This window comes from Lycorma delicatula, chromosome 12 (assembly GCF_047948215.1).
Source record: "Lycorma delicatula isolate Av1 chromosome 12, ASM4794821v1, whole genome shotgun sequence".
Classification (NCBI taxonomy): domain Eukaryota; kingdom Metazoa; phylum Arthropoda; class Insecta; order Hemiptera; family Fulgoridae; genus Lycorma; species Lycorma delicatula.
The window spans coordinates 29,473,617-29,497,474 of NC_134466.1; the positions used below are offsets into that span (position 1 = coordinate 29,473,617).

Below are 23,858 nucleotides of genomic sequence, written 5' to 3' on the forward strand. Positions count from 1 at the left end.
AAACATATTTCAATATGTTTATTATAACATACCGTGTAATATTATAAAGTTGTCAATGAGTCAACTCATATATATATATATATGTTCAAGTAATGGACGGGTGCTTCTATGCTGTGGCATGATGGTATTTATTGTAGGCCTAAATCATTCATTTATTCAACAGCCCAGACTGCTTGGTAAATTTAATGCTACATATATATATATATATATGTGTGTGTGTGTGTGTGTGTGTGTTGCATGCAGTTAGGAGTAGTAGTAGGTTTTTGGACGGGCTCCAAATGGTGTTATAATAACAAACAATTGGTACGGTATAATGTATAATATATCTTCCTATTACGGCTGGTTGCTTGGTTGCTTAGCTTGTTTGCTTTTCTTGTTAATTTATAATACAGTAAGTACTTCGCTCTCTGCTATACGATTTAGCGGCAGTAACTAATTTACTCAATTTTTTATTATACTCTTTTTTTTTTCTTTGTTGTCCCACTTCCTTATTTTAACTTTGATAATAATTTACTAACCTTGATTTTATTTTATTGTATTATTTTTTATTCTTCATTGCCGTCTTCTTTCTTATCCGGTCATGTTCTTGTTCTTTTATTTTCATTCACAATTTTTTTTTCTTTGGCTGGATTCGTGGTACGTTTTTCGGAGCAATGTACCCCGTAATATATACACCGGAGAAATTTTCCAGCATCCAATAATCGATGATTTTGTGTTGACTATTGTATAATTTAATATGGAAACAACAGTTCAATCTCATATCTACTTGTAAAACGGGTTCTTTATATCCCAGATTTCTTTCGTAATTTTGGAAACTTTTCTGTAAATAAGCCCCACTCCATCCGTATGTATTATGACTTAAATGAAAATGTTAATTTGATATCATTTATTTTTTCATCTGTTGGTTTTATGAAGTATAATTTTTTATAGTTTTTATTTCGTGGTATGCCGGGTGATATTTAAGTATGGAAACAGCTTTATACTGCGCTTTTGAGATTTATTAGCAGGCAGAAAGAAATGTGGGTTCTACATAGTTAAAATAATCTTTTATGGTGGGTTTTTAATTCTTGTCCGCCATATTGAATCGCCCTTAAATTTTTTAAATAGGATGGTGGACATATGGCACATGATTTCGATTTAAAGTTTTATAAGAAAAACAACGGTGAAAGCCGTTTTTCTGTTAATGAATTCATTATCTAGTTATAAGCTTCAAAATTGCAATGACGGAAAAATCGTGTTAACAATGAAACTAGGAGTAAAATGCGCTGCATGTACATCTCGATTCCCCCCCCCCCCCACCACGAGGGGAGAAAACCCACCTCGTAGCGTGTCCGGTCGCTACACCACCCCCTCCGTTCCTAGCCAGCAGTGGCTTTAACGGAGGACTTCTTCTCGCCCTCAAACTGATGCGCACCACAGCTTACAGTTCAGGCCCCGCAGAGATGCCACCGATGCAGATGCCCCAAGGGACATCTACATCGGTAAAAATTCACCCCGAGATAGATTTACATGTTTATGCCTTCAGAATGAAGACAACGGACACCTGCAGTTACCACGTCGCCCTCAAGAACTAAGGTAGAAACCTAACCGCGGAAAGAAGACCCCGCGCCTAGATCCTACTATAAAGTGCCACTATCTGAATGTCACAGATCCGCACTAGCAACCTCAACAATAAACTTCCCACTAAAGTTTAACATCGAAATTTAGACCTAGTTCCCTTAAGAACCCCCGCTGCATGTACAATAAACATACTCTTCTTCTTCTAGGCGAGTATTTACAGCTATAAAGGCCGTCTCTCACATCCCAACCGCCAAACTCTTCTATCCCGCCAACTTTCCTCCTCCAAATTCCTTCTTTCCATCTCCTCCATCACTTCAGACATCCTACTTTGGAAATCGTCCACGTTTACTCCTCTCTCCTGGAATCCATTCCAACATCCTCTTAGGCCGTCTATACTCCTCCATTTTCGTGGAACATGCCCGTGTCATTGTAGTCTCTTCCCTCATTTCTCACGTACCGCATTCTTGAATCTCCACAACTCCTGCGCAGCACATCCATTCTACAGTCAACATCCTACCATCATCTCTTTTTCTAATTTCCCAAGCTACTGACCCGTACAATTAAGTGCTCTCAATAACACTATTGTACAACCTATACTTACTCGCTTTCCGTATCCCTTCAGACCACCACAAAGAGTTGCACTCTTGGATTGCTATCGGGCCCAAAAGCTATACGATGGCATATCTTTTATACTATCTTTTTCCTGCGATGATATAGAGCCAAGATGCTTAAAGTCTTCGCATGCCTCGATGATGTTCCCAACTACAGCCAAGCCATTTTTTTTTGCATCGGTCACTGAATTCTTCGTCTTAATAAACTTTATCATCAAATCCCGCTTAATAAAGTTCTCCGTCAATTTTCTTATCATATAATAGCAAACCGATCTGATGCTATGATGACCTGATCACCCGCAAACAACAAAGTGTAATGGAGGAGTACTCATCGTCCTCCTCCATTTCCATTTTTCTACATTTTCCCGCCATCCTTTTCAATACCTTATTTAAGTAAAGCTTTAACATAGCGGGAGAAAGGCAGCAACTTTGACGTAAACCCTTTTTAACTTTAAAAAAATTTGACTGATGTTTTTTCTCCACCTTAACAGCGACTACTTGAGTTCCATAAAAGTCATAATTTGATTGCTCATATGTACGTCAGTTGAAGGCCACAATTACGAACAACTTCTAAAAGTTTCTTCACAGGCACAGTGTCGTAAGCTTTTTCTAGATCTACGAAAACCAACCCAGTGGGTCGGTGTAATAGTGAACGCGTCTTCGTAAATCAGCTGATTTCGAAGTCGAGAGTTGCAAGTTCAAATCCTAATAAAGGCAGTTACTTTTATACGGATTTGAATATTATCAATCTTAGAAATGGTCTACCTGAGACTATACAAGACTACACTTCACTTACACTCATATACATCATCCTCATTCATCCTCTGAAGTAATACCTGACGGTAATTTCCGGAAAATAAAGGTCTACGAAAACCATGCGGGTGTCCAAACTTCTATCTATCCTTTTACTTAAAAGTTGTCTCAGAATGAAAATATTATCCACACATGACCTTTCTGGTGTAAATACAGCCTGCTCCTCTCCGATCCCTACTTCCCTCTATTTTAATTTTTAGGATGCGTCCATACAACCTTCTAATAGACGACGTAAGTCTTACCCTTTATAGTTCCTATAGTCTGTTCTACTTAAACTCGTTAACATAAAATCATTTTGGGTAAATATGCTTCGTTATCTTGAGGGATTGTTGACAGGATTGGCAATTCTGTATTTAAAGGAAGGTGTGAGGTATCCTCAGGCTCGGGTGGTCAGGGATCGTGATGTATTTTCCTTGTGAATAAATAGATCAACTTTTTATTATTTAATTCGTTTCATTATGTTTGACCCTTTTGTACCTATCGATTAGATCGTCTGTCTTCCGTTCAGTCGATGCCGAAATCTGTTAAACCGTTTAGTTCATCCTTGATGCTGTCTGGTTGGAACACTTTCATGACCTGTGATATTACATTAAGCTTGTACTAACAAATTTAGTAAAAATGGCTTTTCTTATTAGGTTTCTTAAATGTTATCACAACTGAATTATAATGGAGGGTTTTTTGAACTGAAATAAATTATTTTAAATATGTTTACTCGGATGAATTAGCTTCTTTTATATATAAAAATTTATTTGTTTTTGTCCCGTATGCGTTCCTATACTATTCTCCGATTGCGATGAAACTTTGGTGAGTTGTGCGCACGCCCGCGAAGGTTTCTGAATTAGTTTGGACCCGCTAGGTGGCGCTGGGGGTCGAGATATTTTGAAGAATTTTATTTATGGTCCGATTTGGCTCATATTCAGAATATGTATTACTTACATGGAAAGGAATACAGCTGCAGAAAAAGGACCCGCTAGGTGATGTTGGGATTGAGATATTTAGAAAAATTGTATTTATGGATCGATTTGGCTCGTATTTAGAATATATATTAGTTACGAGAAAGGAAACATTTTTTGAAGTGTGTTTTTTAACGTTTTGTTCAGTATTTTAATGTTTTATCAAACTCCCAATTGTGTTCATTTAATCTACGTATATACTTAAATCTAGAAATAGCGAAGCATTGCGCCGGGTCTGCTAGTTTTTTACAAAATTAAATTCAGTTTCATTATGAGGTATATTAGAGTTTTTTTATAGGGATATTGTGTTCATGTAAGATTTTTTATTTGTTTTTGATTGTCTAATTTTGTTACGTGTTGTCATTATATTACATTATCGTCCATCCGGTTTTTCAACGCCGTGCCTTTTACTTCCGGTTTTGACAGTTCCACGGTAAATGTCTCCTGCCGATTTGTTTTGCTTTCTACCCTTCGTGTAAACTTCCTGTTTTGATAAGCTATTTAACTGTACTGTAACTTATTTTAATAGAATACTCTGTGTGTGAATACACACATACGCGCGCGCACGTATACACACATATGTTGGAGAATGGGCGTTGTACGTTAGAAAATTGTGAAGCTTAATTGTTTTGATATTTACGGATCTTTGTTTGTTTATTTGTGTTAGTATTAAAAATAAAAATGTTATAGCGTTAATTTTCCCCTTTGTATTGTTTATATTAGTTCTTCATCATTTTCCTCTTGTATCTTTTATTACGAAATATATTGTACAGGTAACCTATATAAATGAATAACTGTTTATTTTTGTTGAATAGCAAAAGATCTCCCGATACTGTTATTGAATTCGTCGTTTCTGTATTTGACATTTTTATCTAAACTGAAATTGTTATTACTTTGTTTATTTATTTTATCTCTAACTTCTATATTTGGGTTTTCTGTAATTTGTTTCGGATTCAATTCTAAATTTAATAAAATATCTGTAATATCATGGTCGTACACTTTTGTACGTGCTTGTCCTAATGCGAAGGTTTTAGTTTTTCCTGAATTTATATTATTTTTGATCGATGTGAATCGATAAATAAACGTCTGTCAAACTTAGTGAAATAATGTCAGTTCATAAAAACAAGGTGGGTGCGTATTAATTTTTAAATACCGTATTTATTTCTACATTAGGCAAATTTTCAATTAACAGCTAGTGTAACTTAGGATTTTCAGTATAAGAAAGCGTCCTCTAACATAAGAAAGCGTCCCCTAACAAACCATTGTTTATTGAAAACACCTTTTTTAGTACCACCTAAGCTTTCTGTAGCAACCGTGATAGCATTGAAGAGATCATAGGAACAGAGTGTTTTTATTATTCTTTGTTTACTTAAGAAAATCAGTCTTTATTGCGGTATCCTTCCAATTTATCGCATCGTAGTAGTTAATACTGTTTGCAAACCTCCAAAAAAAAACATTGGGTATAGGAAAACAATATTGCCAGATGTATTGTAATGTTCACATTACGCGTACTTGTCGGTATACAACAAATTATGTGTAATGGGATCATCTATTAATTCTTTGTTTTAGAGTTATTTTTCTTGCTAGTAACACGCACCAGTGCACGCGCGTCTATAAATAGGAGGGGAGTTTGTGAGAAGTAGGAGTTTTTTTATCAAGTAGACCTAACCAATGCATCTTAGCACGGTTGCACAGTATTTACAGGTGTTTTATTATATTTTCTAAATACTATACGTATTTCTCTATATACCGTATATGTTCTTTTTTACGTAATTCTTTATTTCGTTTTTATGTAACGGAACTACATATTTACTTAATGTTTTAGTTTGTCTTTTTTTTAATGGTAGAGCCTGATTAAACCTCTTTCATCCATGTATTCTTAAACCGGGATCTATGCCGAATCATCGTGTCCCATTGTCACATTACATTAGGTCTGTTAAAAAAAACCGAACTTTTTTAATTACGCGCCAACGGAGATATTTAGTGACGTGCGGTTGGCAGTATTGTGTTTCGCATAATCTCCTCTGTAACCTCACGTTCTTGGATTGTTGGCATCTCGTTTAATTTTTGTGTTATTGTTATTTGAGATACAACGTGTTTAAACAAAACATAAAATTTGTTTATAAAACGATGTTATCTTATAATTTAATGAATATAAATATGCATATATTATATGAAAAGTAATAGGTAATATAAAGAAATTCATTTTAGTTGAATTTGTAAAAACTGATTAGATTAAAGATTCCAGATTATTATTTAAAAAAAAGAATAAGTAACAAAAATGTTGATTATAGAAGATTTAAAAATATTTCAATTATCATAAATAAGATTTTGAACTCTACGTCAGTATCCTATTACGTCCGTATATCTCATACAAACCGATTTAAAAAATAAAATTAACTAAAACACATAATTGCAGTAATTTGTAAGCTAAACGCCGATAGTATTTTATGAGTACGACAATTTTACTTTCAGAAATTTTCAGCTTCTATTTTGCACATAACAAATAACATTTGTTCCGTAGCAGGTAGCAAACAGCAAGCTTTCTCCACTAATGACGTTCCAACACGCATATTCAGTACAGTAACGAGAAGTAAGCAGTAAAGTACAGTCTTATCCTACCCTACTAAACGGCATTTGTGTGTGTGTGTTTGTGTGACCCACTTAGCTTAGTACCGGAATGTACCGATCACTAGCGGAAAATCCCGATTCGATAGTAACAATTTCTAGAGTTAAATTTCTAATCTACCTTTCGTTATATCAATTTTCATCATTAAAAAAAAAAATGTACACTTGAGAAAATCAGTTTTGGAAATCTAATAATCCCATTCCGTCCGCCAGGGCAACCCGCCCGGAGTTGCCCTAGCTGCTTGTGGGCGGGGGGGGGGGGTAATTATTACTATATTTTTACGTCCTTGTACGAAGTAAAGGAAGTATTGTGATCGCAAAAAATTTCGGTTTCCAGATTTCAACGGAAATATCCATTTTGACCATCCCTGAATCCAATTTGACTAGTCCGTGACGTACGCATGTTCGTATGTATCTCGCATAACTCAAAACGATTAGCCGTAGGATGTTGACATTTTGGATTTAGGACTGTTGTAACATCTAGTTTTGCACTTCCCCTTTTAATTCCAATCGACTGATCAGAAGTGTCCAGAAAATCCCAAAATCAAAAACATTTGAATTTTGGACTTTTTTTTAACCGCAGTAATAAGCACTCATTAAGAAGAGGTTTTCAGAGATATATCGTAAGTGATACGTACTTATTTTCATTGGTTCCAGAGTTATTGCAAAATAAAATTTTAATTAATATAATATTTGGATCTTGGGGAAAGAATCTTTGGCACATCGGGTCGATTCAGACCATCTCCTTTTTTTAATTTAAATATATTGATTTATTAATAATTACTAACTTATTGTAAGAGAATTTTTACGATGAATAATAATTCAATAATAACAAAAAAAATAAAACATGAAAAAATATCAGAAGTTATAATGAAATAAAATTTCGTGTAATTTTCAGTTTAAAAAAAATGTGTAAATGTAATTTAATAAGCGTACAAGGAAGTCATGTTTTGTCCACATCAGATTTTTTTCCTTCCAATAAATATAGTATTGTCTTTCACGTGAAATTAATAACTGAAGAAAGAAAAGAGCGAGAACAAAAAATTGCAAATCTTTCCCGACGCTGTCTTATGTTGATGAAATCTTAAAATTGAAATAGCACAGTGAAATTAAGTTTTTTTTCTTGATGAATTAATTCTCCACAAAAAATTACTTTACTCAGAAGCTTATACGTGGAATGTGGAAGTGGAATTTTGTACAAAAAAATTCCATGCTTGAATTCGAGCCCTTGACCCCGGATGAAAGGACGATTCCGCCACGGAGTCGTCAATTTATATTTAATTTTAAATAAAAATTGTAAATATTATTATTCGGCTTGATGAAAAAATCAAACAGTATTTAAAGCCATGAAATTAATTATTTTCTTAAGTAAAATTAAATAAATGAAAATAAAATTTGTGAATATTATGAAAAAAGGTAAGGCACTACATTTCTATTATCAAATTCAATTATTCATATTATTCTATTATTCATTTCAATTATTAATTTAGAATTTTGTTTAAAAAAAAGTACATGTTAAATATATGTAATAGATAATAGATATACTATAATTGATAATAAATAATGTTTAAGCGTTCCATATACTAAACAAAAAATAGAAAAAATAGTTTCAAAACTTTTACCGGCCCGATTTCATTTATTAAACAACGAAATCGGGCCGGTAAGAGTTTTGTAACAAATTTTTTTATTTTTTGCTTATTATTTGGATCGTTTAAACCTTTTTTTATTATCTATTATTGTATCTATAACACATATTTTTTTTAAATAAAATTCTAAATTAATAACAGATTTTGGGATTTGAACCGTATCTTCATAAAACTGTAGCGGTCGATGTTAGATACGGTTGTATTTTTGGAGGGAAGAAATAATAATCATAACTCGCTATTATTATCAACTAGCATGTGTGGCAAGGGTTTTAACGAAAATCGGAAGGTTAAGCGAGTAAGGAACGGGTTTGACCTTCAGCTGCCGATAAATTTCCGAAGCATTATATTCCTTTTAGAAGCACTATTATTATTAACCACTAGATGTGACGTCACTACATGCATATTGAAGCGTATAAGCGCTTAGTCCCCTATCACATCTGTTGATTATTTGTAATCATCATTTTTAAATATCAAACGATTTTGGTAAAGTTATCTGACGACCTTCATTATGACAACTGTATGACTAATGACACTACTTTATATACTCGAATATTAAAGTGGATTAATTTATGTGTATAATTACGGACAGAAAAAATTTGAACGATTGATGTATGTCGATAGTAATCGATTGTAATTATTAAACTATACAATTACTTTTAGCGATTGTAGAAGACGTTAGTGGTACATTTGTAGATTGTTAGTGACCTAGTTAAGGCATTCGTTTTTTTGTTTATGAAGCTACCTGATCATCAGTCATTAAACGAAAGCAGATGGTATAGACATATTAAAAAATGAACGATGTTTTTGTTGCTGTGTTTCATAATTATTTATATTTTGGATTCAAAAGACTACACGCTTACTAGAACATTTACTATTAATCGCTTATTTATTTTAAAATTGTGTTAACTTTGTGTGCTGTTTATTAAAATGTGTTTTGTTTTTGCGAAGTTTCCTCAAATTTTCATTATGCTTTGAAGCACTGCTTCAAACTATGAAAATACGAACAGCATATCCAGACAATAATTACCAGTTTTGTTTTTACCTTTAAAAAAAGTATTAATGGTTGAAAAGGTTTCATTGTGTGTTGATAAAGTATAAGAACCTTTGTATAACATATCATAAACGAGTTAATCATAGAAAAATGAAATTTATCAAATGCTTTTACTTCGAAACGATTTTTTTTTTTCGGTTAGAGAGTACCAAATCCCAAACACCCACGAAGAGGAAGGAAAAAGTTCTAAATGTGTAAGGTTGTGGCGTATCATTTTAAAGGGCATTCATTGAAAAACGAAAATTGTAACGTAACAATATTCGGATTACAACTAAAAACAAAATGGTGTTCATTAATTATTATATCAACTAATATCAAAAAACGGTCTACTGATCCCTCTTTAATAACGATCAACAGTGAAACACTTTAAAAAATTTGCTAATTTTTATTTGTTTTTTAAGTGTTTCACTATTGAGCGTTATTAAAAAGAAATCACTAGACCGTTTTTTGATATTAGTTGATATAATAATTAATGAACACCATTTTGTTTTTATTTGTAATCCGAAGAATTTTACGTTAAAATTTTTATTTTTCAATGAATGCCCTTTAAAATGATGTGTCATAATCCTATACATTTAGAACATTATTTAAATGTTCTATGTTTTTTCTTTTATAACTACTTAGAGTGTACTCTGTTCCCTTTCTGGGCGCTGGAGGTGTGGTAATCCCATACCAAAAAATATATCATTTCGAGTTAGGACCATTCGCTAAATCAAACTTTATATATATATATATATATATATATATATATATATATATATATATACAGGTGATTCAAAGAAACGGAAAATTAAAAAAATTAAATAACGTTAATGAAAAATTTTTTTTGAAAATGAATTTTATATCATGTAATTGTACAAATGTAGCCATTTTAGGATACATAAATTTTAGTTTATTTTTTAAAGATGACAACGTATCTTCGTTAAATTTTTCGTGGTTTGACGTAACATCTCAACTGGAAATTCCGCAATTGCTTCTCGGATCTTTGCCTTCAGTTCTTCCGTTGTAGCAGGTTACTGTGGAACACTTTGCTTTTAAGGTGACCCCGCAAAAAGTAATCGCAAGCTGAGAGATCAGGCGATCTGGGAGGCCATCTAATGTCACCATTTCGTGAAATGACACGTTGTCCAAACAATCTGCGTACAGCTGCCATCGATATTCGTGCAGTATGTGACGTTGCCCCGTCTTGTTGAAACCAGGTTTGTTAAGAATCGGTGGTAATCTCTTTTGTTGTTCCACAACAAAGGTTTCAAGCACGGCTACGTAACGAGCCGTTACAAAATGTTTCACCTTTTCAATACGGTGGCCGTTTTAATGGTTTTCGGTAACAAACTTTTTTTCCTTCCTGTTTAGCTTCCGGGAATCATCGTCAGGTATTTATTACTTCAGAGGACGAATGAGGAAGATATGTATGAGTGTAACTGAAGTGCAGTCTTGTACAGTCTCAGGTCGACCATATCTGAGATGTGTGTTTAATTGAAATCCAACCGCCAAAAAAACATCGGTATCCACGATCTAGTTATAACATCCGTTTAAAAGTAACTGCCTTTTTACTAGAACGTAAACGTTGGAACTGTCGACTTTGAAATCAGCTGATTTGTGAAGACGCGTTCACCAATAGACCAACCCGGTGGGTTGTATTAGGTTCCTTGTCGATATTCAACTTTACGTTTGTTTTTTTCAATATCTCTTTCGGTTATCGAGAAAAGTAACTTTAAAGGCGCGACGGGTAGGGGCGCAACGGTTTAATCAACACAACCACTATTACTTTTACTACGCCGGGCTGCACCTACTTCCGGTTACTTGACGGTAGTCTCCTCGTGGTGTTCGTCGGGTAACGCTAAGAACTGTGCAAAATATTTTACCCGTATGAAGGACGGGTATACCAGCTATAACTACTATTTTTAAGATGGGAGCCGAGTATTCTGAATTCCACATACTTTTAACATCACTTAAAGTTTCAAGTCCTGCGCTAATAAAACTGTTGCCGTGAAGAAATTTAACGCACCGTTAGTTTTTATAAATCGAACAACCTTTAATTGTTACTTATCGATATTATTCTCACAAGTATGTAGATGATGAACACAGCGGGAGTCCAGGGGATTCCGTCCTCTGGTTATACGGGAAGGGCTTACTCACCCTGACGGTGTAGTATACGTATTACAACCTTTGAAAACAGTTAAGTTATTTTTAATAGTCAGTAAAAAGTTATTCGTATATATATAAAATTAACAAACTTGTTGGCACGCTGTTAAACATAATTTTTATTTAATTAATTTATTTTATTTGTAATTAGCCCATAATTAATATTTTTTGTATTTTTTTCTTTTTTGTTTCAGATTTTATTTAATTCATACTTACTGATAGCGGCTGTTGCTGGATTATCGAAAGAATATAATAATAATAATAATAATAATAATAATAATAATGAAAAACAGCTAAAATTAGATTATTTATAAATTAAAGTGATTCGTTCGGAGAAACCTGTGATATAGATTTTAAAATCATCGATGTGCAATAGTATTCCTTATTTAAATAAATTTGGTTTTTAAATTTAAAAAAAAAATTATAAAATAGTTTATTGACGTGATTTTGAATTTATAACGATATATATTATTTATTACTTAATTTATTATTCCTTTTTTCTTATCATCAGACAACGATTTAGCAAATTAATTTTATTTACTTTTTTATTAATTAAATAAATATTTAGCGTACATTCTATCATAAATTTTATCGTTATTTAATTAAAAAAAAAAAAAAAAAAAAAAAAAAAAAAAAAAAAAAAAAAGTAATTATTATAATATACAGGTGTTGTATTATTTACGTATCGAAACGTGATTTAAATTGTAAATTGTAATATGGGTTGTGAATTGTGGTGTGGGAAAAGGACTTTATAAACGATTTATTATTATAGAAGAATATATTAAGGATGGAATGCAACGTCATGGTCAATTGTGGATGACTATTAACTTATCAGTGGTTGGATAACCGCCGCTGTTTACATTTTTTCATTTAACCTTCGTTTTATTGGTAAGTAATTTTATTTTTTTTCCTTTTTAATTAATAATAATAATAATTAAAAAAAAATATATTTATTTTTGTTTTTAATTTGGGTACTTTTATCAAATACTTACGTCACCACTTGTTCCCTTCAAATCGGTGGCTTTTCAAATGAATTTCTGTATACATTATAAATTAACGTGCTGCTGCATTAGTTGAATAACGGACGATTACTTACTGACTGCTACATGAGGACTTACAGCGGCCAGGCGTCTTATACATAGAACATTTTTTGGAACGAGTTCTGGTACTATATCGTGCGAAGCCACATGAATTCAACGAAATTTTTTTCCACGCGGTACCTGGCAGTTCTCTTCTGCGATTTCAGCCATCCTCAGCAGCGTTCAACGGTTCGAGTACAAGCACAGCTGTGAGAGTCAACGAAACTGTACTGATGATGCACAGTAGAATGGCAAAACCTTTTCGTTTTCAATGCATAGCTTTAGTACGCACGCCAGTAATCCAAAACAATATTATCCCGCCTTTAACGTTGTCTTTGATGGCTTCAGAAGAGTTTATTTATTTTATATTTTATCTAAGCTAATACTTTTACAGATCTAATTTTTTTCGTAACAAAAAACAAGTTTTTTTCAGTTAAACTTATAAATTTAATTTCTTTTGCATCTGATTGTTTAAAATACGTATAATTAAAAAAAAAAAAAAATTACCAGAACTTTCTTTTTTGCAAAAATTAAAATTTTTTGTACTGGATAGAGGATCCTTACGGCGTAAAATACAGTTAAGTGTTCAACATTGAACCGTACTCCAGCGCCCCAGAACGAGTGGCTGGGAACTAAATAAAACCGTTGTACGCTTGCGCGGCTGTAATCGTGATGGTAGGGATGTTTATTTTGCTCTAGTTAACCAAAAGAACGGTCATTTTCGCAACACAAGCAGAAATTTACGGACAGTTGTAGAACATTTATATAGAGAGATCTTGTTCAAAATACAAAATCAGAAAATTTCTACTGCACCGGTTTAAAACGTGGTTTTATCCTTATTCTTACATTTACGTCCGCGCATGCGCCTTTTCATTTTCTTTAGTTCTAGCTTCTCATTTGGTCGCGCTAGGTTTTACTAATTCCAATACACGGATGGGATCCTCTATGCAATTATATAGAGATCAGTACATGCAGGTAAACTGATATTGAAGTCGGTATTATAGTTAACAAGAGTCCGAAATATTTTTATAAAATGTTGTAAAAGGTTTTTTTTTCATTACATTTTAATTGACTTCTATCGGATTTGCGAAATTTGAGAAAAAATTTTTTTCTTAAAAAATTGCTTTTTTATTTTATGACATGAAAAAAATTGAAGAAAAATGTTATAAACTTAATACTTACTTAAATTAATAAGTCGTGTAAAATAATTCTTTTTTTTTTTAACTTATCGTAAACGAATTGTCCCAGAAAATAATATTTTATCGTTTATTACGATTTCTTTTATATTTTGTTCGTAATTTGATAAGCTTTGAAGATACATAAAGACAAAAAATAGGTAGAATTTTTTTTACATAACTTTATTCCGTTTTTTTTTACACGACTGCCTAGAAAGGAGTGTAATGCATATTTAGGGTATATGTATGTTTATATGTTTGTTCTACCGTAGCAACTCAACGACTGAACCGATTTAGATGTATGACTCCGCGTTGGAAGCGTTACCGGGAGTGTCAAAGGCTATGTAAATATGCATTTTTTATATAAGTAGTAGGGTGAAGCACAAACTTTAATGAATTGAATTAATCAACGGTGAACTGTGAGCCTCTTTGAAAATTAAACACTACGGGAGCTGAATGATTCGAATCAGTCTAATGAATAATATTACGAAAATGATAGAATTAAATTTACGATAAATAAAATATTAAATTAAAAAATTTCTGTTTAATAATAAAGGGCTTCATGAGGACTGTGTGAGAGGCTAGAGCGGTGAGGTGATGCGAGCAGCTCGTGGGAGGCTAGACAATCATTACCATCGACTGGTAACAAACGGGGTGCCTTTGGGAAGCTGTTTTGGGTGGTGCAGTGGGGTATTTTTATACTTTCTTTTTTGATGTACTCAGAAATGGACCTTAATACACGACTGTCCAGAAAGAAGTGTAATGTATTTAGGGTGTATGTATTTATGTATGTTTGTTCCACCGTAGCAGCTCAACGGCGGAACCGATTTAGTTGTATGACCCCGCGTTGGAATCCTTACGTTACGCGGGGGTGACTTAGGGTATATATATATATATTAAAATAATTTAAAAAAATTAGAAAAAATATCTCTGCAAACAATCGTCCGATTTTCAAAATTCAAACGGGGTATTTATTCGAGTAAGTTGTAGGCTAGCCGGCCTCCGTGGCGTGAGTGGCAGCGTCTCGGCCTTTCGTCCGAAGGTTCCGGGTTCGAATCCCGGTCAGGCATGGGATTTTCACACGCGCTTCAAATCATTCATCTAATCTTCTGAAGTAATACCTAACGGCGGTCCCGGAGGTTAAACAGAAAAAGAAATAAAAGTTGAAGCCTAACTTTTCACGCATCAGGTACACTCTCGATCTAACAGATCACGGTTATATCTTCACAACCCGTCTTCCGATTTTCAAAATTCAAACGGGGTATTTGCTAGTGTAATAAAAAATCACGATGGAACCAAACGAGATCAAAAATTAACCGATGTACTCTGAAATGGATCTTATTACACGACTGCCCGAAAAGGAGTGTAAAGTATTTACGGTGTATATATGTATGTCAGTTCCACCTTAGAAGCTCAACGGCTGAACCGATTTAGATTTATGACCCCGTGTTGGAATTCTTACGTTACCGTGATTATCATATACTATACAAATGTATGTATTATATATATATATATATATATATATATATATATATATATATATATGTTTAAAAAATTATACTATATACAAATACTTTGTACAGAATTGTCACCTGCAAGTTCTTTAATTATACTATATTAAAGAGCAATGCTTGTTAGCAATGGTTTTTTAAAGATATCGATTTTATAAATAACAACCTAATAAATGGGTGATAAATAACCAATCTCAGGAAAGTATAACAACTTGGTTGTCAGCTCTTTTTTACAATTAAAAATAATTTAAATTATTAGTTTTCAATTTATTCCCAAAAAATGAGCATAAATATGACGGTTTCCCGGGGAGGAACGGATGAGGTAAACAAAATAAAAACAATAGTTTTAAATTGTTAAATATCTGTATCTTTAATTGTAAGGAGTAAAAAAAAAAGTAATTAACAGATCATTCTGTAAATTTTAAAAAGGCCTTAATACATCTTTTCTTTAAATAACAGTTTTGTTTTTAGTTTCTTCCAATTACTTTTTACGATGTTTTCATTGTATTCCAAACTTATATCGATCCTATTCCATAGGATTTTCATATTATTCTAAATTAGTAAACCTACACGTCAAAAAAAAAAAAAAAAATGTTTATTTTTAAACTATATTATTTGGTTAGTCGTATACGTATTTTCAATCTTTGTCGGTTTTAAAACCCAGCATGGGTCCTGTCCGCCTTCATTTTATGCTTCTATTTTGTATCGCCAGTCAGTCACCCGTGTTCACAAAGAGCTACCTTTTTTCGAATTGTTAATCTCGATTATTGCGTTCCCTGCTACGACATTATTCAATTTTACGCTTACTTATTTTTCTCATTTAACCCGTTGTTGTCTAATTAAACGTAAAAATTTACTTTTTTATTTATTTTTTGTAGATGTAAAAAAATTGTCTGTTGGTAGGTAAAGTGGTCTTATTATCGTAAATATTAAAGAATTTTTACTTAGACGGCCGGTTTGATTATTAAACAGTCATAATATATAACGGATGAAAAAATATATTTAAGAAAATAAAATGAAGAAATAATAAATCGAAAATAAACGATTTATTTTCATTCCTACAAAATCTGTATGTAATTCGAGTATTTATAACATTTTTTAAATTATTTTGTTTAATAAGGCCAAGTGTATAAGTTATTTTTGTTGTCATTTTAGGTAATCCCAGTTGAAAGCGTAAAGTTTTGTTACAAATATATAAACTTTTGAAATTTTTGATTAGGTTTCATACTGTCTGCCACCAACATTTTTGAGCAAATGACACAAAAGGGCCTTTCTCTTCTTCATAAATATTCTTGAGAATATTTTCTTGATTTTATTTTCGGAAGTACGCTCGTGTATGCACTTGTTGGTGCTTCATTATCGTCTAATGCTCGTTTACGCTCGCTTAAAAATTTATCCATGAGTCTGTATAAATTAGACACATTACGCCCGCTACGATTCTAATAACATTTTGGGAAATAAAAATTTATTTCTGGAAAAATAAAGATATCATGAACATTAAACAGATCGAATAGATCTGGAGCCGTGAAAGAATTTAAGAGGTAGGATAACCGTTTTTATGACTTGAGAACTTTGTTAAACAGATTACTAATTTAAAATTGTAGAAGGCTGTTGGTAGGTACCTGTTTATTCAGTTTTCTAAGCCTCCTACTATTTCGCGTCGACTTGTAGGCTGTGAATTTATTATCGCCCTTCTTGTTTTTTTTCTTTTATTTGCTTTTCCGATCATCTCTCTTCAGTATTAAGACTGTATTTTCTAATCGGTTTCATCATCTTGTAATTAGTTTTTCTTCTCCTTTTGCTACATACTGCTTGCGATTTTGTCTTTTCCCTTCTGCCCATAACCTGTCCAATATGTTTGTACGCGCCCGATAATTGGGCTCGAAAGTTAACCGTGTAATTAAGACTTTGATGCGTAAAATTGTAACCTTTTAGTTAGATATAACACAGAAGACCAGCGATGACTTCAAGAAGTGAAGTGAAGGATACCGGACTGGAGAGCGACGGGAGGACAAACAGCCATCTGCAGAGCCGGCGTTCGTTTGTGCATGGATGAATGAGCGACAGTGATGATGCACGGGGACTCTGAACACACTGTGCTCGAAGGCACCTCCTGGGTCTGACTAAATGTGGTTTCCGGACTCGTGAGGGGAGGGCTGATGAGCTGGAGGTTTAGTCGGTAGGGCGCAGGCTACCTACGCTATAACATCTGCGGAACCGACACTTTGTCCGTAAATGGGATTATTCCCCTAACCTGAGGGAAAAAAAAGGTTAGGGATAACAATCGGAAATTACGTTGGTCTCAAGTTTAATACAATCCTTTACAACACGTAACGTTTCTTTCGTTTGATCCGAAATATTCTTTTTTTTTTCTCTGCAAATTCTCGCAAAAACCCACCGTTGTGGGTAAACCGTCCACTCATTGTATCTTCGCCTTGAAAAATTAGATTCGTCTATTTCCATGTTGAGACCATTTCTGCATATTAATGCTAGGTTACGGAGTAACATGTTGGCACACACTTCCCTTACAGACTTTGTCAAATCAGATACAGCGGCATTCCCTTACCAAATTATTCGTTACAAAATTTAAAACTGATATATTCCCTGCTCCATGAGTACAGAAAATTAACTTCTAGTTTTAGTTTTCTGGATTGGAACCACGTACCGCTCGTTAATGAACAGAATTGCGACAACTGGCCTTTCCACAACGCCATTTATCTTTCTTGCCGCAGAAACAAACATTTCATGTCTGCGTACGCAAAACTTAGGATTATGTAAAATTCTTTTAGGTTGTAAAATTGAACAGCGTACTCCTTATCTGGTACCTCACAGATAAGTAATGGAACCTATATCGAGTGAAAATTACGATCAGTGACAAGCGCAGTGAATGCACGCAATACATTGCATCGACTAGTACACAGTCAGCGATATAACTGATAAAATAAAATATGTTGAAATATAATTACTACGTCAGATAAAAATTAAACTTCAGCAATTTTTATTTGTATATTAATACTTAATCCATAAATAATTTGCATAACGATATTAGTAATTCAAACAATGAAATTTAAGGAATGTGCCTGCTTTCGAAATTAAACTTAAATTATGCATAAAAACAATCGATGTGGACAAATTAACATGGGGAAATAGTTCATTTAAGCTATCAAATGTTAAACTTGAGTGTTGGAAATTTAACTTGCGTGTTTGTATCGATGTTTATAAAAGAATAAAACTACAAATTTACTTTTAAGGTACGAGGCCTATTCTTAAATTAAGGGCCGTCGGTTTATATTTAAATATTAGCAGGTCTGAACATAGTTTCACGCATTGCCATCTGTGTATTTACGAAGCCACTACAGTTGTTTTGATTATGTAGTCGTTTGCCTACCGGTGAATGCAGATAGCAATTTCCGCGACAATCGTTTCTCCCGTCAGTTATGAATGCGCGTTGTAATTCGATTTTTGTGTGCAAAAGGATCTTCAGCTGATGAAATTCATCGGGAGTTGTGCTTAGTGTATGGACCTGCAATATTGAGTGAAGAAAAGGTTAGACAATAGTGTCGAGACCTTAAAAATGGCTGCATAAGAGTGCAGAAAGAAGAGCAGAGTGGTAGACCCTGTATTGAGACCGACGAAATCGTTGAACATGTGAACCGAAAACTGCGATGCGATCGGCGATTGACGATTAGTCCGAATGACCGATTGGTTGATGAATTTCCGCATGTTGGACGCACCTCTATCTACACGATTATCACAGAAAAACTCATATATCACAAATTGTGTGCAAGCTGGGTACCGAAAATACTCATCGACCAACACAGCGCAAAGAATGTGCAGTGATCGAACGTTTTTGGACCGTTATAAACGTGATGAAGATGATTTATTTTCCAACCTTGTTACGGGCGATGAGACGTGAACATCCTACACCAACGCAGAATGGAAGCAACAGTCAGTGCAGTAGGGCCATTCAAGTTCCCCAAAACCTAAAAATTTTAAGCAATTTCCGTACTCGAATCGAAAAATGTTGGCTACAGTTAAAGAAAAAGAAAGTCGAAAAATATGCATCACGTGAGTACAAATTTCGTAAACGTTAACCCCATAAAAATTTATTCTGTTCATTTTTAAGTTTGTTGATCGCCTTTAAAAAAATTTCGGATACTTTAATTTTTTTGTATTTAAAAGTGTCCGAAAGAAGAGGTTGTATTTAACGTTTTAATTCCGAAGATTTGTTGCTAATAATTATAGCGCGCGATTACTTTGTCAGATTTATTTTTGATATACGTAAACTATCAATAATGTTCTTTTGTTTATTTGACAGCCATGAATAGGTAACGAAGTCATTATAATGTACCAAATTTAAAATAAACTACTAGTAAATATAACAGTTTGTAATTTGAAATTCTATGCATTTGAAACACTTTGACGATTAACGTTTCAAATCCCTAAACGATCGGATTATTGATTTCACTATTTACGACCAGCCAAAGTAAACCTTATGGAATAAATTCTATGAAAATCGACACTTTATATTGGTTTGCTTAAAAACCTAATCCAATGAAAATGTTGACAGATAATGAACAAATGTAAAAGTTAACAGGTTAAATTTTTATTTATATTTTATGAAAGACACTTTATGTTTATTGTTAAATCTACATCGCATTTAATTTTAAATCGGATAGCAAATAAATACTTGATTATAAATGAGATTTTCTAGTGTAATGGAAAACTTATCACGAAATAAATTACGTAATATACTGACGATACGATTCACATAGATAACTATTTTGTTAGTATAAATGATTTTGGCAGCAGCACGTTGTAGCAATTTAACTGTTTAGTTTCAGAAGTTGTTATTTGTTTTTCAGCGAATTCTGACGATTGAAAGCATTACTCATCAGTTCAACGGTAAATGCCAATCCAATTAAAAACGGTTATAATGGTTAAAGAAAACGTTTATTCGTATATTAAAGGAATTGTATTAAAAAAAAAGAAGATTTTAAAAATATTTCAGATAAAAGTTTTTAAATGAAATATGATGTACCATTTAATCGACCATCCTTTGCCATTTTTGAGGAAAATCATATTCCCGTTACTGTATAACCGTATTTTCTGGACGAAAAATAATTTTCACAGGACTCTTTAAAAGTCAACTCCATACCGTGGCTCAAGATCAGGACTAGACGGTGGATCATCAAAACTTCCATTCAAGCACTGTCAATTTTCTACGGTCACCCGAGATGTATGCGGTCTGGAGTTGTTGCGATGGAAGACATCTTTTCTATCGATCAATTCTGGTCGCTTGATCTCGATTACTTATGTAATCTTTCCAGTTGTTGACATTAGAGGTCAGAGTCAATGGTTAGACTGGACGGTAGCAGCTCATGAACAATTCCTTTCTGATCCTCTCTCTTTTTTGTCTAGTCTCCGGAACTACCGGGAATGAGAATGATATGTATGAATGTAAATGAAGTGTAGTCTTGTACAGTCTCAGGTCGACCATTCCTGAGATGTGTGGTTAATTGAAATTCAACCCACCAAAGAACACCGGTATCCACGATCTAGTATTCAAATCCGTTAAAGCCTTTATCGGGATTTGAATCTTAGAACTGTAGACTTCGAAATCAGCTGATAACGAGTTTACCACTACACCAATTCGGTGCGTTCCTTTCGGATACTACCACACACAAAAGCAGCATCACTTTTCTTGGTGTCATTCCTGACTTTACCACAGTTTGTAAAATTTCATCTTATTCGACCGTGATCTTCTCCGTACATTATTTTCTTATGCGATCTATTTATCATCGGCCGTAATGAGCCGTTTCAAAAATTGTTCGATTTCGTTTAGCAACGATTGGCAGATCAAAACGATTCGATCCATCAAAATTATTCATTGTTTAATCACGTGGTAAACCAAAAGTGGAAGGTTTTTTATATCCAGACTTTTTCAAACAGTTTAAAATTGTTTTGCGGTCGATGTTTATTTTGATACTGATGTGACTGCTAATTTATCAATCTTGGTCAATCTCTTTTTCTTAATTTTCAGCGATTTTTTAAATGATTGGCCGAGCAGAACGAGGTACGTCATATACTTCAAAATTTCCCGGACTGTAAACCTTTGAACCGGGTTTTTCGCCACACGTACCGATACATAATGTCTATAAACATCACATTGTTGTAAGGGCAACTGGTACCTTGTATGTTTTTTAAAAATACGATTTTTTTTATATTTTTGCTTACTTCAGATGTTATTTTATGCATATAAAATAATAAAATAAGCTAAAATAATATTTTTAGTGCCAAAATTGTTTTTTTTTTTGTTAAGCACTACTCACTGAAAAATCCGACGTTTGAAGTTTTTGTAAATATTTTGTTTGCATTGTCTGGTTATTATGAAAGGGAAATTTCATTTTTATATAGGGAAATGTTGTCAATTTTGGTTAAATTTGAAATTTTTGTCATAAGCAGAAGCGGATGGGCTCACGATTGTGGAATCTTCGCGTAGAATTGAAGAATATTTGTTAGCAAATAGTAAAAGTAATTCCAGGAAAGGGTTAATTGACAGATAAATTTAACAATGAAATTCAGGGCTACTATGCTGTTGCTATAACAAAAACTGCACATAGTTTAAATGACTTGAAGCGTGCAATATGGCCTTTTTATTTTCACAAAATTTCGCCGGATGAAAACCCTTCACATGGGCTTTGTCCGTGTAACATCGTGGATTATCTTCGAATAAAATGTGCCGATAAGGAAAGTAAAAATAGTTTATTAACATGGAACTAAGAGAAACAAATAAGTACTCGACCAAAATATAAGGATGATGAGGAAGAAAACCCAGACGATGCAGAATATGGTGCTGGGATAAATTGAACCTCAATAAATGATGTTTTTAATCGTTTTCCGAAATTTGCTTGTTTTTTTTTAAATAAAAGACCCGTTATCTCATGAACCGCTTAAAGTAGGAAAATTACACTGTGTTTGTGTATGCAAGACACAGTTACTACTGTTTTTTTAAGACCTGAGATTTCATATTTTCTAAGATACATAACTTTTTGCAAACAATTAGCTTCAAAAAAAAAAAGGAAAATTGAATAAAAATTGTTACTAAAAAAAATTTTGTTGTAGAAGTATGAAAAAACTCAGCGGCTAAAAGAAAGACCTTTAAAGAACTGTGCAAAATTTCCCTGCTGAATTCCTATTTTGTCCTGAGATAATGGATCTTATATTTAGAAAAGATAACATTACCGAGATACAAGGTACCGGGTGCTTTTTTAACAGCCTCATTTTTTCTCATCTTTGTAATAAGATTTCAAAACGTATCGAATTTTTAATTCTATTTTCAATTCGTAAACACGTTTAAATAAAGTAATGTAATCTTTCTAAAAATACTCGGCTAAATATCACCTTTCAAAAACTCGAAGAGTGGCTAGATTTAACTAATATTATAGAGTTTTGCGATCCTAAAGTATCTACCGGGAAATTGTGAAAAAACATTTGCTCCGACCCCAGTAGTATTTTAGGTGGATTTCATAAGAAAGCTACCTATTGTAATGGGTACCGCGATTTGACTTCCGGAAAATTTCGACATATCTTCGCGTTTCACATCCCCCAGACCGCAAAACTACCGTCAGCTTAAAAGTTATATATATATACTCGCGCCACGGAGGCCGGCAAATTTATATGATCCATATAACGCTAAGATCGTCGAGGTTTGAACTACGGTAAACATTCCGGGGATCATAAGAAAGCTTCAGTTAAGATTAGTTCAGTAGTTTTCGGAGTCATCGGGAACAAACGAAAAGATGTCTCTATATAATAGTGAGAAAATAGCCGGAATGTTTTAGAATATTCCACACCTTGATTGGCTATGAAATAAAATGTATCCTCATCGGCTTCAGGCGTGTTAACGGGTACTCTATGACTAGGTAACATGTTCCTAGACAGTAAGTTTATACCGGGAGCGAGATTCAAGATAGCAAATAAACTATATAGCACAGAATATTCCACATTTACTATTGTAATTAAATAGTTTTATTGTAAAACTATTAACCATGAATGTACACAATCATTATAAAATGAAATCACAATCACAATCATTATAAAAAAAAAAAATCTGATCTCTAAACACAAAATTTGATCAGAGGTATAAAAAAAAAGAATAAACAATTTGATAGATACTGTCAATACAATTTCAATAATACAAGAGTTAATTTTGACGGCGCACAGTTTAAAAATCGCCGATTCGAGTAATTAAAAATATTTATATAGTAGATTATAAAATCATTAAAAACTGTTTTTTTGGTTTTTAATCAAATTCTTTATAAGAGGGTAAAATATAAATGATCTAAAAAGTTGGGGGAATCAAAATATTAAATTAAAAATAATATCACATTTGTAACATTGTTTTTTTTTAATACGAATTTTAAAAAAGTCCTTTATTACAATGAATCCTGATCGAGTAAATCAGAAAAAAAAACGGTCTCAATAGAACTTTTTACAAATTTTACGAATGTTTATAATTATTTCGTATTATACATCTTCAACAGATAAACAGCGGGATGTTATCTTTCGATAAGCAGATAGATACTTAATATTATACAACACATACTATCCGCGCAAAGCAAGGTTACAATAATTAAAAAAAAAATTACAAAGTTAGTAGGATAACTTTCATAATAATTTTACA

General features: G+C 33.0%; 1 protein-coding gene across 3 annotated transcripts in view; it reads left to right on the plus strand.

Annotated features, from left to right (window-relative positions):
- Window positions 1–23,858, plus strand: part of LOC142332914 (FERM, ARHGEF and pleckstrin domain-containing protein 1-like) — a 410,843-nt gene that overhangs the window by 58,602 nt on the left and 328,383 nt on the right. For all 3 annotated transcript variants that reach the window (XM_075379617.1, XM_075379618.1, XM_075379619.1), the window contains exon 2: window positions 11,602–12,295. The gene's annotated coding sequence lies outside the window, so the exon portion shown is untranslated. The remainder of the gene's footprint in view (window positions 1–11,601; window positions 12,296–23,858) is intronic.